A 10,660-nucleotide genomic window follows, 5' to 3' on the forward strand; every position below is an offset into this window, starting at 1 on the left:
ATATAGACTCTTTACAAGCTGACTCTGAGGAAGATATTGAGAAACTTCTTAGTTTTTATCACTGGGATTTGAATGACCCAAATTCCACCATAATGGCAGAAATCAGACTCTGGTATAGAAAGTGACAACATATCGAGAAGAAGCCTCAGAATGCCATGGATGCATTAGTACAGTGCAATCGTGACATGTTTCCGAATGTGTTTCGCCTACTTCAGATATTAGCCACACTGCCTATATCAACAGCTTCTGTAGAGAGGTCCTTCTCTTCCCTTAAAAGGATCAAGACCTATCTCCGAAACACAGTATCTTAGGTAAGAGTTGTATTTTAACTGTGTTTTTTATAACATGGTGTAGTAAACATTGCTGTGAAACTCAAAGAATTCAGTTAAAAAAACTTATGTGTGTGTATTTTATTAACTCATTCTGCCATTCAAGTCAATAATATATAGGTGAAGGACATTAATACAGGGCAGTGGGTTTTCTTGGGAATTTCCCATTTCCCCCAACCCCAGCATTCCATCTTTGCTTCATATCGACCTCATCAGTTCATGTCATCTTCATCACCTTAAAAAATCAGATGTTAAGAGACACCCAAATATCTGAACTCTCAACTCAAGTATAGAATAACTATGCAAATATACTGTGTTTATAGTTTGATATCACTTTTCTGATTTCTCATTTCAGGGCAGATTGAATGGGCTGGCAATGCTTTCAATTCACCGCAGTGTACAAATATCTACAGATGAAATTTTGAAAGAACTAACGAAAAAACCTAGGCGACTTCAATTTGTACTTCAGTAAATGTGCAGACAACGAACAAAAAATGGAAATTGATGGTGTAATTCCTATACAATGTAGTGTATTAAGACTGTAAGATAGGTATATTGATTCAGGTTGAAATTATATTAGTTGCAAAATCATGTAGATTCTGTCATGTCAATATTATTTTGCTTATAAAATAACATTTTAAAACCTCTGCAAAACTACCGAAAATGGTCTTAAATAGCACCATTTAGCACCTAAATATCAAAATTTTCCCGGGGGAGAACACCCGGGCCCCCCACTCTCAAAGTGGGGATGGATGCATGTTGAGGATGAGTAAATGCTGACCCCCCCCCCCCCCCCCCCCCAATTGAAATCCCTGCTACGCCACTGCCCATTGTTACTTTGAACTATAGGTGCTAGTTGGATCCATCATAACTGTTTTTGGAGTTATACTTCTTAAGACTTAAGGCATGTTGAGGTAAAATTTTAATATGCAACGAAATACAATGATGTGCTCACACAAACTAAGGTTTGAAGCTCAACATAATGAAATCTAATACACATACACTTTTCTGCCATGTGCTGATGTCGTCCAGGGAGCCGACCACGTGGCATTAACCTGTATATATTTGCTTATATAAAACTTCGGGGATGCATTAAGGATATTGGTGTGACAAAAATTCTTTGTGATGGCAAAAATATTCTGTAATAAAACATGGTCAAGCAACACTTTCGCGAGTGCCACACCCTGTTATGACTGATCCAGTAAGAACCGATTTTCGTTCAAACAGACCCCAGTCAAGAAGCGATGGGGTCATCCTCTACCAAATGAAGGGTGACCACAGGCATGCAATAGAATACAATAGACCAAAGTTTGGCCCTGTCGAAATGCACTAACATGTTGTCGTGTCCCGCGTTTGGCCTCGGCCTCTTGGTACGAGTGCTACATGCTCCTCCCTCTGAAACCAACATGGCCGCCTCGCAAAGAAAGCAGTATCCCACAGGCTTCTTTACGCAAGCCTTGGGGTATAGGCGACGAGTGGTACCGCAACCCTAACCTAGATGGCATCAAGCATTATTGACATTTATTGCAGTGCGTATGTATTTTATAATTAATGTACAATGTAAGATGCTTGTCAGTGCTATGTGTACGTAATAACTAAATAGTGTTCTTGATTGCGGGTTACTGGGGGAACAACTGATGGCCTGTGTTATAATGTGTATCGCTTGTATCAGTAACCATTGTATGGATGAGTTGTATTTAAGCTAGGGGGGGGGGGGGGTCAGAATTGACCATTGGAGAAGGGATTTTGGACAAGGGAGTTCGCCTTCGGCAGCGGTGAAGCTCTTCAAGAGGCAACCAGCGCCCCCGAGAGGCAACCTGCGGCCGTGTGAAGAGACTCTTCAAGCTGTGCTAACACTTTTAAGTGCTAACACTGCCACGACAACTTAAATTGTGCGCCTTGCGCACAGGCTGTAACAGTTACTGCATAGGTATAGGATAGTGTAGCACACAGAGAGGCCCGGGTGCATAGCTGCCCCTACAGCATAGCCGGCAGCCCGGCTTGACCGGGCTGATTGGGTTAGTGGGTAGTTCTGTGTGAGCTCAGGATGTCAACCACAGCCACAACAATGGTGACTGACGAGGCCCCCTCAGGGCCCCACCCCCCAGACGACCAGGGAAGCTGGTCGGTGGCGGGAAAGAGCAACAAGCGCCAACATCTTGATGTTGGCAGCTCCGATGATGAGGCGGGCCCTGCCCCCCGTCCCCCCCAGCCAGTAGCAGGCCAGTCCGCCGGAGCTGCGGCACCAGCCAAAAAACAAAAAGTGAAGCCCCTGTTCGTCTTCTTGGACCAGGGGCACACCTACCCAAGGGTGTACACCGCACTCAAGCAGGCCCTGGCGGAAAAGTTCACCTGCCAGAACCGCGGCAAGGACGAGATTCAGGTGAATCCTGCGTCCGTCCCAGACTACCAAAGAGCAGTCCAGGCCCTAAAAGCAATAGGCGCCCAGCACTCCGTCCTCCTACAGAGCGACGAAGTGCCTAAGAAATTTGTGTTGCGCGGAGTTCACCGCCACACCCCGGCCGATTTCCTCCTGGAGGAATTTGCAGCTCTGAATCTGCCTGTTCAGAACCACTGGTTCTTAGAGAACAGGCAGCGCAGAGAAAAATGTGATGCATTGGTGGTAGAGGTGCCTCAGACGTGTGATTATGAGCGCATCTACGCATTGACCGAGTTCGGCGGCATGCTTGTGCGTGTGGTCAATTACAGGCGCCCGTCAGGACCTAGCCAGTGTAGCAACTGCCAACTGCCAACTGCCAACTGCCAACTGTGTGCCGGTGGTGCAGCGGGCCCCACCGAGCCACTGAGTGTCCAAACGGGGGAAACCCCGAATTCAAAAAGTGCGCGCACTGAGAGCTGCAGCACTGCGCTAATTACCGAGGCTGTGAAGCGTACAAGAAGGAGACCCGCCGTCACCTCCCCCCCGACGTCCGCAAGAGGCACGAGCAGCAGTCTCGCCGTGACTTGCGGGACAACAGGCGGGCTGCACTGCAGCAGCAAGCCCAGCCTCAACAGCCAGGCCCCTCCGGCTACCAGGGCCCCCCCAGGCAGAATCCCTGGGGCCCCCCCCAGGTACCCACCGCCCGCCACTTTCGGCCAGTACATGACCCAGGCTGGCGTCAACCCCTGGACGCCACTGCAGCAGTGCAGTCAGGGGTACAATGAGCTGGAGTATCCAGTACTGGCCAACAACCCTTGGCTGCGCATGCCAAAGGGACCACAAGGGCCCAAAAAAAATGCCACTGGCCATAAAAATGGCCAGGGCAAACCCCAGAAGCCCCCCCAGGAGAGGGCACAGCAGCCTGCTCGCGACAAGCAGCCTGCCCAGCCCAAGCCGCTGGCCACCAGACTGGTTCCAGCAGCACCAGCACAGCGAACGCCCCCGCCCAAGCAGCCTCAGGCAGCACCTGCACCTGAGGCCGACATGCTGATTGACCTGGCCCCAGAGCAGCCATCAGCCCCGCCCATGCGCACGGAGCAGCCAGCCCAACCTGGCATGGCTGACTTCATGCAAGTATTGACAAAGTTGAGTACCTTCAACACGGACTCGACTCTGGCCGATACAATCGTCCCCATGTGCCAGCTGATGGTAATATGGTGCGACCCAGCCATCTCCCTGCCCGACAAAGTCCACGCCATGATGGGCTTCGTTCAAACACTCGCTGCCAAGCTTAATGGCAGCTCATAATCCGGCCCAGTGTTGTATACCAACCGCGGCCCATAGTCTTAAGTCCCTCCTATTCTGGAATGCACGCAGCATTAAAAATAAACGACCGAAATTAATTTACCATTTAGATAAATATAAAATAAAAATAGCTGCGATTAATGAAACCCACTTAACTCCGACTGATAGAATTACTATATTAAATTATGTAATCTAAAGGCGCGACAGAGAAAATCGTAGAGGCGGGGGAGTAGCCCTTATTGTCCATAAAAGTATAAAGCACACTGAGTGGCAGCTCCCCGATTTTCAGAATCTCGAAGCAATAGCAATTAACCTAACTATTAACAGGCAAAACATAAAACTTGTTTCTATGTATGCGCGACCAGGTAGGTCCCTGAGTGAGGCTGATCTGGACGCCCTGTATGGGGCGGCCCCGACCTTCCTCGCTGTAGGAGACATAAATGCTAAACACAGGGAGTGGAACAGCAAGCGAGCCACACCAAATTGTACAATCCTTTATAACCACCAACTAAATCACAACTACCAGGGCATGTGGGAATTCTCCCAGATGTACTAGACATCGTTATTAATAAACGTGTGAACTCAGGATTCGAACTCGAAGTTGTACACGACTTAACGTCTGACCACTTCCCTGTTCACTTAATTTTTGACGATGCGAATGTCGAATCAAACCCACCTCGTAAAGTTAGGGATTACAAAAATGCAGATTGGGTTGGGTTTAAAAATTTTTTGTCATTAAATCTTTCAGAGCTTGATGAAATAAATAATAGTGATAATCTAGAAACCGCTATAACCAATTTTACCGCGAAAATTCAAGACGGAATTAGCCGGTGCATCCCAGAAAAGGAGGTTAAGTTAGTGCATGACGAGCTGCCAGCATACATTTGCAATATGATATCGCAAAAGAACAGACTGCGCCGAGAATACACACGGCGACGCACGCACATTATTAAACGCAGAATCAACGAGCTTCAAACTGCTATATCAGATGAACTCTCGTTGTGGCGAAGCAGCCAGTGGGAAGCCAAAATCGCAAAGCTCAATGTACAGGATGGAAGTGCCTGGGAATAACTAAGCGAATTTTGAATAAAGTAGATAGAATTCCACCCCTCCAAACAAATAATGGACTTGCCTTTCTTCCCCAAGACAAGGCGCATGCTTTTGCAAGCACCTTAGAAACAGCATTCCAGCCCAATTTGCAGCCTTGTGACAGGCCATTCATAGCGCAAATTTACCGCGAACTCCGCGCTAATCTGCGCCAACCCACAATCTCTGAGCCTCTCCCCACCCAGGCCCAAGAAATTAAGCGTGCTATCAAGAATATGAAGCCGCGAAAAGCCCCTGGGAACGACGGCATACAAGCAGTTGTTCTCAAACAGCTACCAGACGAAGCCTTAGAATATTTGGCTGAATGCATTAATGCAATGCTCAGACTGAATATTTTCCCCTCCCAGTGGAAGGAAGCTAAAGTAATAGTCTTCCACAAGCCGGGCAAGGACAAAACACTGCCCCAGAACTACAGGCCAACAAGCCTCTTAAGTACTGTGTCTAAAGTTGCAGAGCGTATAATTTTACATAGACTTAATGTACACATACATGAACAGAACTTACTGCCGAACGAGCAATTTGGCTTTCGCAGTGCTCATTCGACTAACCATCAACTGGTCCGTCTTACTGAAGAGATAACCAGCGCATTTAACATCCAAGACTACGTAGTTGCCACGTTTCTAGATGTAGAAAAGGCCTTTGATAGAGTTTTTCATGCAGGGCTCATATATAAAATGTATGAAGCAAACTTCCCAGATTGCTACACTAAACTTATAGCATCCTATCTAGCAGGCAGAACCTTTAGAGCGTCAACTGAAGGGGCAACGTCTGATCTAAAATTAATTAAAGCCGGAGTGCCACAGGGCAGCATCCTAGGCCATGTACTATTTAATATATATGTGCGAGACATGCCTCGCCCCGCACATAGACTAGTCAAGCTAGGCTGCTATGCAGACGACACTGTACTGTATAGCAGGTCTCATAACCTACAACTAGCCACTACCAGGCTCCAGGCAGCGCTCACTGCAATCGAACAGTGGTGTACAGCCTGGCGCATAAAAGTAAACACGACCAAGTCTGAGGCGATTGTGTTTACACGCAAAAACGTCCCGCCAGCCGACAACAGACCGCAACTACGCCTATTTGATGAGGTAATCCCTCACAAGGACGTAGTTAAATACCTAGGTGTCCACATGGATAGGAAACTTCTGTGGAGACAGCACATTGACATCAAACAAACCCAAGCTCAGGTTAGAATGCACGCATTATATCCTGTAATGAGCAGGCGATGTGGCAGCACAGTTAAAAATGGCTTACTGCTCTACAAAGCTCTCATACGCCTGATAATCACGTATGCAGCCCCAGTCTGGGCTACTGCAGCATACTGCCATCTAATAAAACTGCAGCGAGTTCAGAATAGATGCATTCGAATCGCTGCAGACGCCCCAATATACTGTCCAGTAGAGAACTTGCACAGTGAAACTAACACAGAAACTTTGCAAGACTATTATATCCGCACAACCCAAAATTTTTACGATAAATGCGTAAATAGCTTAAATCCGCATATTTCCTCCCTTGGAAACTATGATCCAAATAATACACAGAAGTATAAGATGCCGAAATCAATCCTGGCGCACCGCCCGCCGTAGCTGCGGGCGAGGCGCCCCCTGATTGGCCGAGCCTGACAGCCAATCAGCGCGCGACCCCCTCCAAGCAAAACTAGTTGCCGGCGCTCGGAGCAGCGCTCAGCCACGATGCATGAGACCCTCTCCCTGCATGGCTAATCCCAGCATGACTAAGGCGTATAGGCTTCGTCCTGAGACACACTTAGGTCCCTCCCTAACCCGGACCCCTCCCAAATACACTTAGTTTTAGTTAGGTTAGGAAAAAAAAATAAATAATAAAAATCGGAGCAGCGCAGTACCTCTCCGCCGGCTCCGTGCATGCATCCTCGCGCGTGGAGCCCGCGTCACCCAAGCAGCTCATAGAACATGTTATGAGTAGAGCCTTCCCACTAGGCTTACACGGCGCCCACCAGTCAACACACACTTTCACGCACGACCAACCTGTTTGAATGCTAATTCAAAATGGTCCGAAGCATGCGGGTGATGGTTCGGCTCCCAGGAGTTCACTGCCTGACGTGCTAGGGCTGACTCTCTATGACTGATGGGCATGGCCCGCCTGGATGGCTTCACCCCCAGTGCTGGTTGTGTTTCTGAAAGACATGAGATTTTGAATTACTGGCTACTGCTTTCGCATAGGCATTTAACCTGCGAGGTTTCACTTCAATTCATGGCTTACTTAAATAATTTAATTATTTAAACCCACACAAGGCAGCTCGAAATTTAAATTAAAATTTATTTAAATAATCGGGGGGCTTGATTAATTTAAATAATAGTAAATTAGGTGCTACTCTGCTGTGCCTGCCAGCTGTCAGTGCAAATATACACCGTTGAAGCTGACCTTGCCGAGTGGAATGCTGCAACAAATGGTGGGTGCAGTAGGGTGGAATATTAGGCTTAGCAGTTTCTTAAAAATAATAATTAAACTCTAGAGTAGGTGTTGTGCCTCTAACCGCTGCGGCAGTGCAAATACACACCATTGAAGCAGCCCTAGCCAATGAGTGGAATGCTGCTCGTGTAAGTGGGTGAAGAGGTACGCTGCACAAGGCCTTAAGCCGCTTAATTATAGTGCTGCCCGGACAAGTACCGACCATGCCTTGTAGTGCAAATATACACCGTTGAAACAGACCTGGCCAACGAGTGGAATGCTACTGGCTGGCGGTGCCAAGTGCCGGGCAGCAAGGTAGCTCAGCTAGAGGCCGGGTCTAGACCTAGCACCATTATTATTTTTCTCTTTCTTCTAGTTTAAGGCTGGCTGACTGGCAGCTTGGGAAACGACATAATGTCGCCCTAAAAACCAGTGCCACCAACCCAAAAAGCGGACAGAAATGTCCAAGCCCCCAAATTGCTTAGTAGATACTTTCTACTCCGTCCAACTCTTCTTCCTGAACCATCCTTCTGTTCCTGTAGCCAACCTGCACTAATAATGCATGACATTTTGCATCCCGCATGTCAGTGCCCAGGGTTTTCCCTCTGTCTATGGAGGTTTTACCAGGGCCCAACTTAACTCTAGTTATAGTCTAGAATAACCAAGTGAGGGGAGTTATTCATGGCGCCAATTGCTGCCATGGCTGGCCAATCCCCCTCCTAAGCACATATGCATGTTCCCCTCTCCGCATGGTACCCCCTGCATGTGTAGAGTGTATAGGCTTTGGCCTGAGACTCACTTAGAGTCTCTCCCTAACCCAGACCCCTCCCAAACATACTTAGTAATTAATTTAGGTTAGGAAAAAAAAAAAAAAATTGACCATTGCAGACAAAGGGCCCTGGTGACGAGCAAAGTTGGCAGATGCATATGCACGTCCCACCATATTACATCTTCTCCACGACTACATATTGACTGGCCACCCCTGAGCAGAGCAGTTGCTAAGGGAGGTCTTCCTAAATTTAAGAAAATGTGCATGTTTGCCTGCTCTGTCAGCAACGCAGGTCCCATCGTCTCGATGGGTTGAATCAACAAGTGCCCAGGTGACCCAAACAGCCTTTACACACAGTCGCCCTGAACATCATGGGTCTATACCCCTGAACCCCTGGCGGAAAATGCTTTATTATTGTAGTCACAGAAGTCTTCAACCAGTCAGCGAAGGCATTCACTATGGATAATTTAAAAGCTGGGAAAGTCGTAGCCATTATGGACTGTGAGGTTTACCCATATTATGTTTTGTGCCATAATGATAATTTCATTTGTAGTAACTACCCACCATTGCAAATTTAACTGACCAAATTTTATTTTCCATGATATATTACTCATAGGCAATTCTTTCAACTTCTATTGCAGGAGGCTTTTTTTATAAAACGGGCACTTAGTCAAATCCACTCTACAGTGCATTTATTGCATGTTTTTGCAACAATTTGTGCAACTACCCCATTCATTTTTATTAGAACAATTAGTATATTTATGTGCAGTATATCCACAAGTGGAACAGCAGATCTCTGAACGACATTTCCATGTAGTATGGTCGTAAGATTGGCAATTATAGGACCTAGGAACCGAAATAATTTTTTTATTTGGGCATGACGAAAATCCAAGGTATATATGACCAACAGACTCTATTCTGTTCCTCAGTTAGCACGATGCCTCAATTACTATATGCAGATTATGCTTGTCTTTATGCCTTTACGTGTTGATTCATGAACTCTTCTTTTCATGAACTCTTCTTTGTCCAACTCAGATTCAGAAAAATTCTAAACATACACAGAGGCTTATAATTCCTTCTGTATCATAATCCCTTGGTACATAATAAATAATGAGTTGAGGTCCCCATATCTTTGGTTTCTCAAACCTTATTTTGAAATCTCACAGTTTGTCAGATTCCTGAAGTTTCCGCAACATGAGCTCATCCTCTGCTTCTACTAAGACTCCTCCTCATGATATCTTCTTAATCCCTGAGAAGTGCATTTTATCCTTAACAGGTTTTAAATTTCGTAATATTTGCATCTTAGTCGTCTCACCGGATTGTGTGACTCTTCAACTGGGTATATTAACAACACTTCCTTTTTGTCGTCAATCAGGTAAACCAGTCTCTTGCTGTTGAGTAACAGTAGATGTTTCCTTGAACCATGAAGAATATGTTGGCTCGAATCTTGCTGTTAAGGCCATCACATTGTGCGCTTCCAGCACTTCCTTTATCTTAGCATTGTCAAGAAGTACTTTATCGACCAGGCCCTTCAGTTGTATGATTGTAGGTAAATATGTAGTTGCTCGGAGCTTTATAGACCTTTGAGATTTCGGTGGTCATATAGAGTGTGATTACCTTAAGTGTCTTTTCAGCATTAGCTAAAATTTCCGATCCAGTCCACTTTTGTGAAATCTCCATCCCAGTGGTGCTGCTTTCCCTGTCACATTTCTTTAGGGTCTTCCTTCTTCTTTATATTTCCTGGATCAACAATTTAACCAGTATCGTCTCTATCAAAATATGACAGGATTTACAGTAGTCATCCGCTTCCTCTCTTGTCCAGTTGGGGTGGCTACATTGTCCCATTTGTGTTCTTATCTAATAGTTTATCAACTAAAGAGCACAGTTTGGATGTAGCCATAATCCAACTGAAAGACAGAATAGCAACAAAAAAAAAAGTTAAGTTTTTTTTATATTTTTTGAAAAGATGTGTTGTGAATGTAAAAGAAAAGCGAGTAAATTTATTTTTATTGTAGAATGCGAGATTGAATATTTCATGGGTTGTATTAAATGTAGTTGAACTCACAAAACCATAAAATTAAGCCAAGTTTACTATAGTTTGTCTATACATTACTTTACTGGTTCAATTATGCAGCAACGTGCTAACCACCATTATGCAAATGTTGTTTACTTCAGAACACACAATAATTATTTCTTTGATTTATGGACAGGCACGGCCCACAACAACGTGCTTAATAATCTTTCATTAAAACTTTTGTAAGAAGCAATAATATTTAACTCACCATCTTTTTAAAAATGAAAATGTGTCAACAACAAGAGGGATTAAGTAGAGATTTGAAT

The sequence above is a fragment of the Bacillus rossius genome, chromosome 11, assembly GCF_032445375.1.
Source record: "Bacillus rossius redtenbacheri isolate Brsri chromosome 11, Brsri_v3, whole genome shotgun sequence".
Classification (NCBI taxonomy): Eukaryota; Metazoa; Arthropoda; class Insecta; order Phasmatodea; family Bacillidae; genus Bacillus; species Bacillus rossius.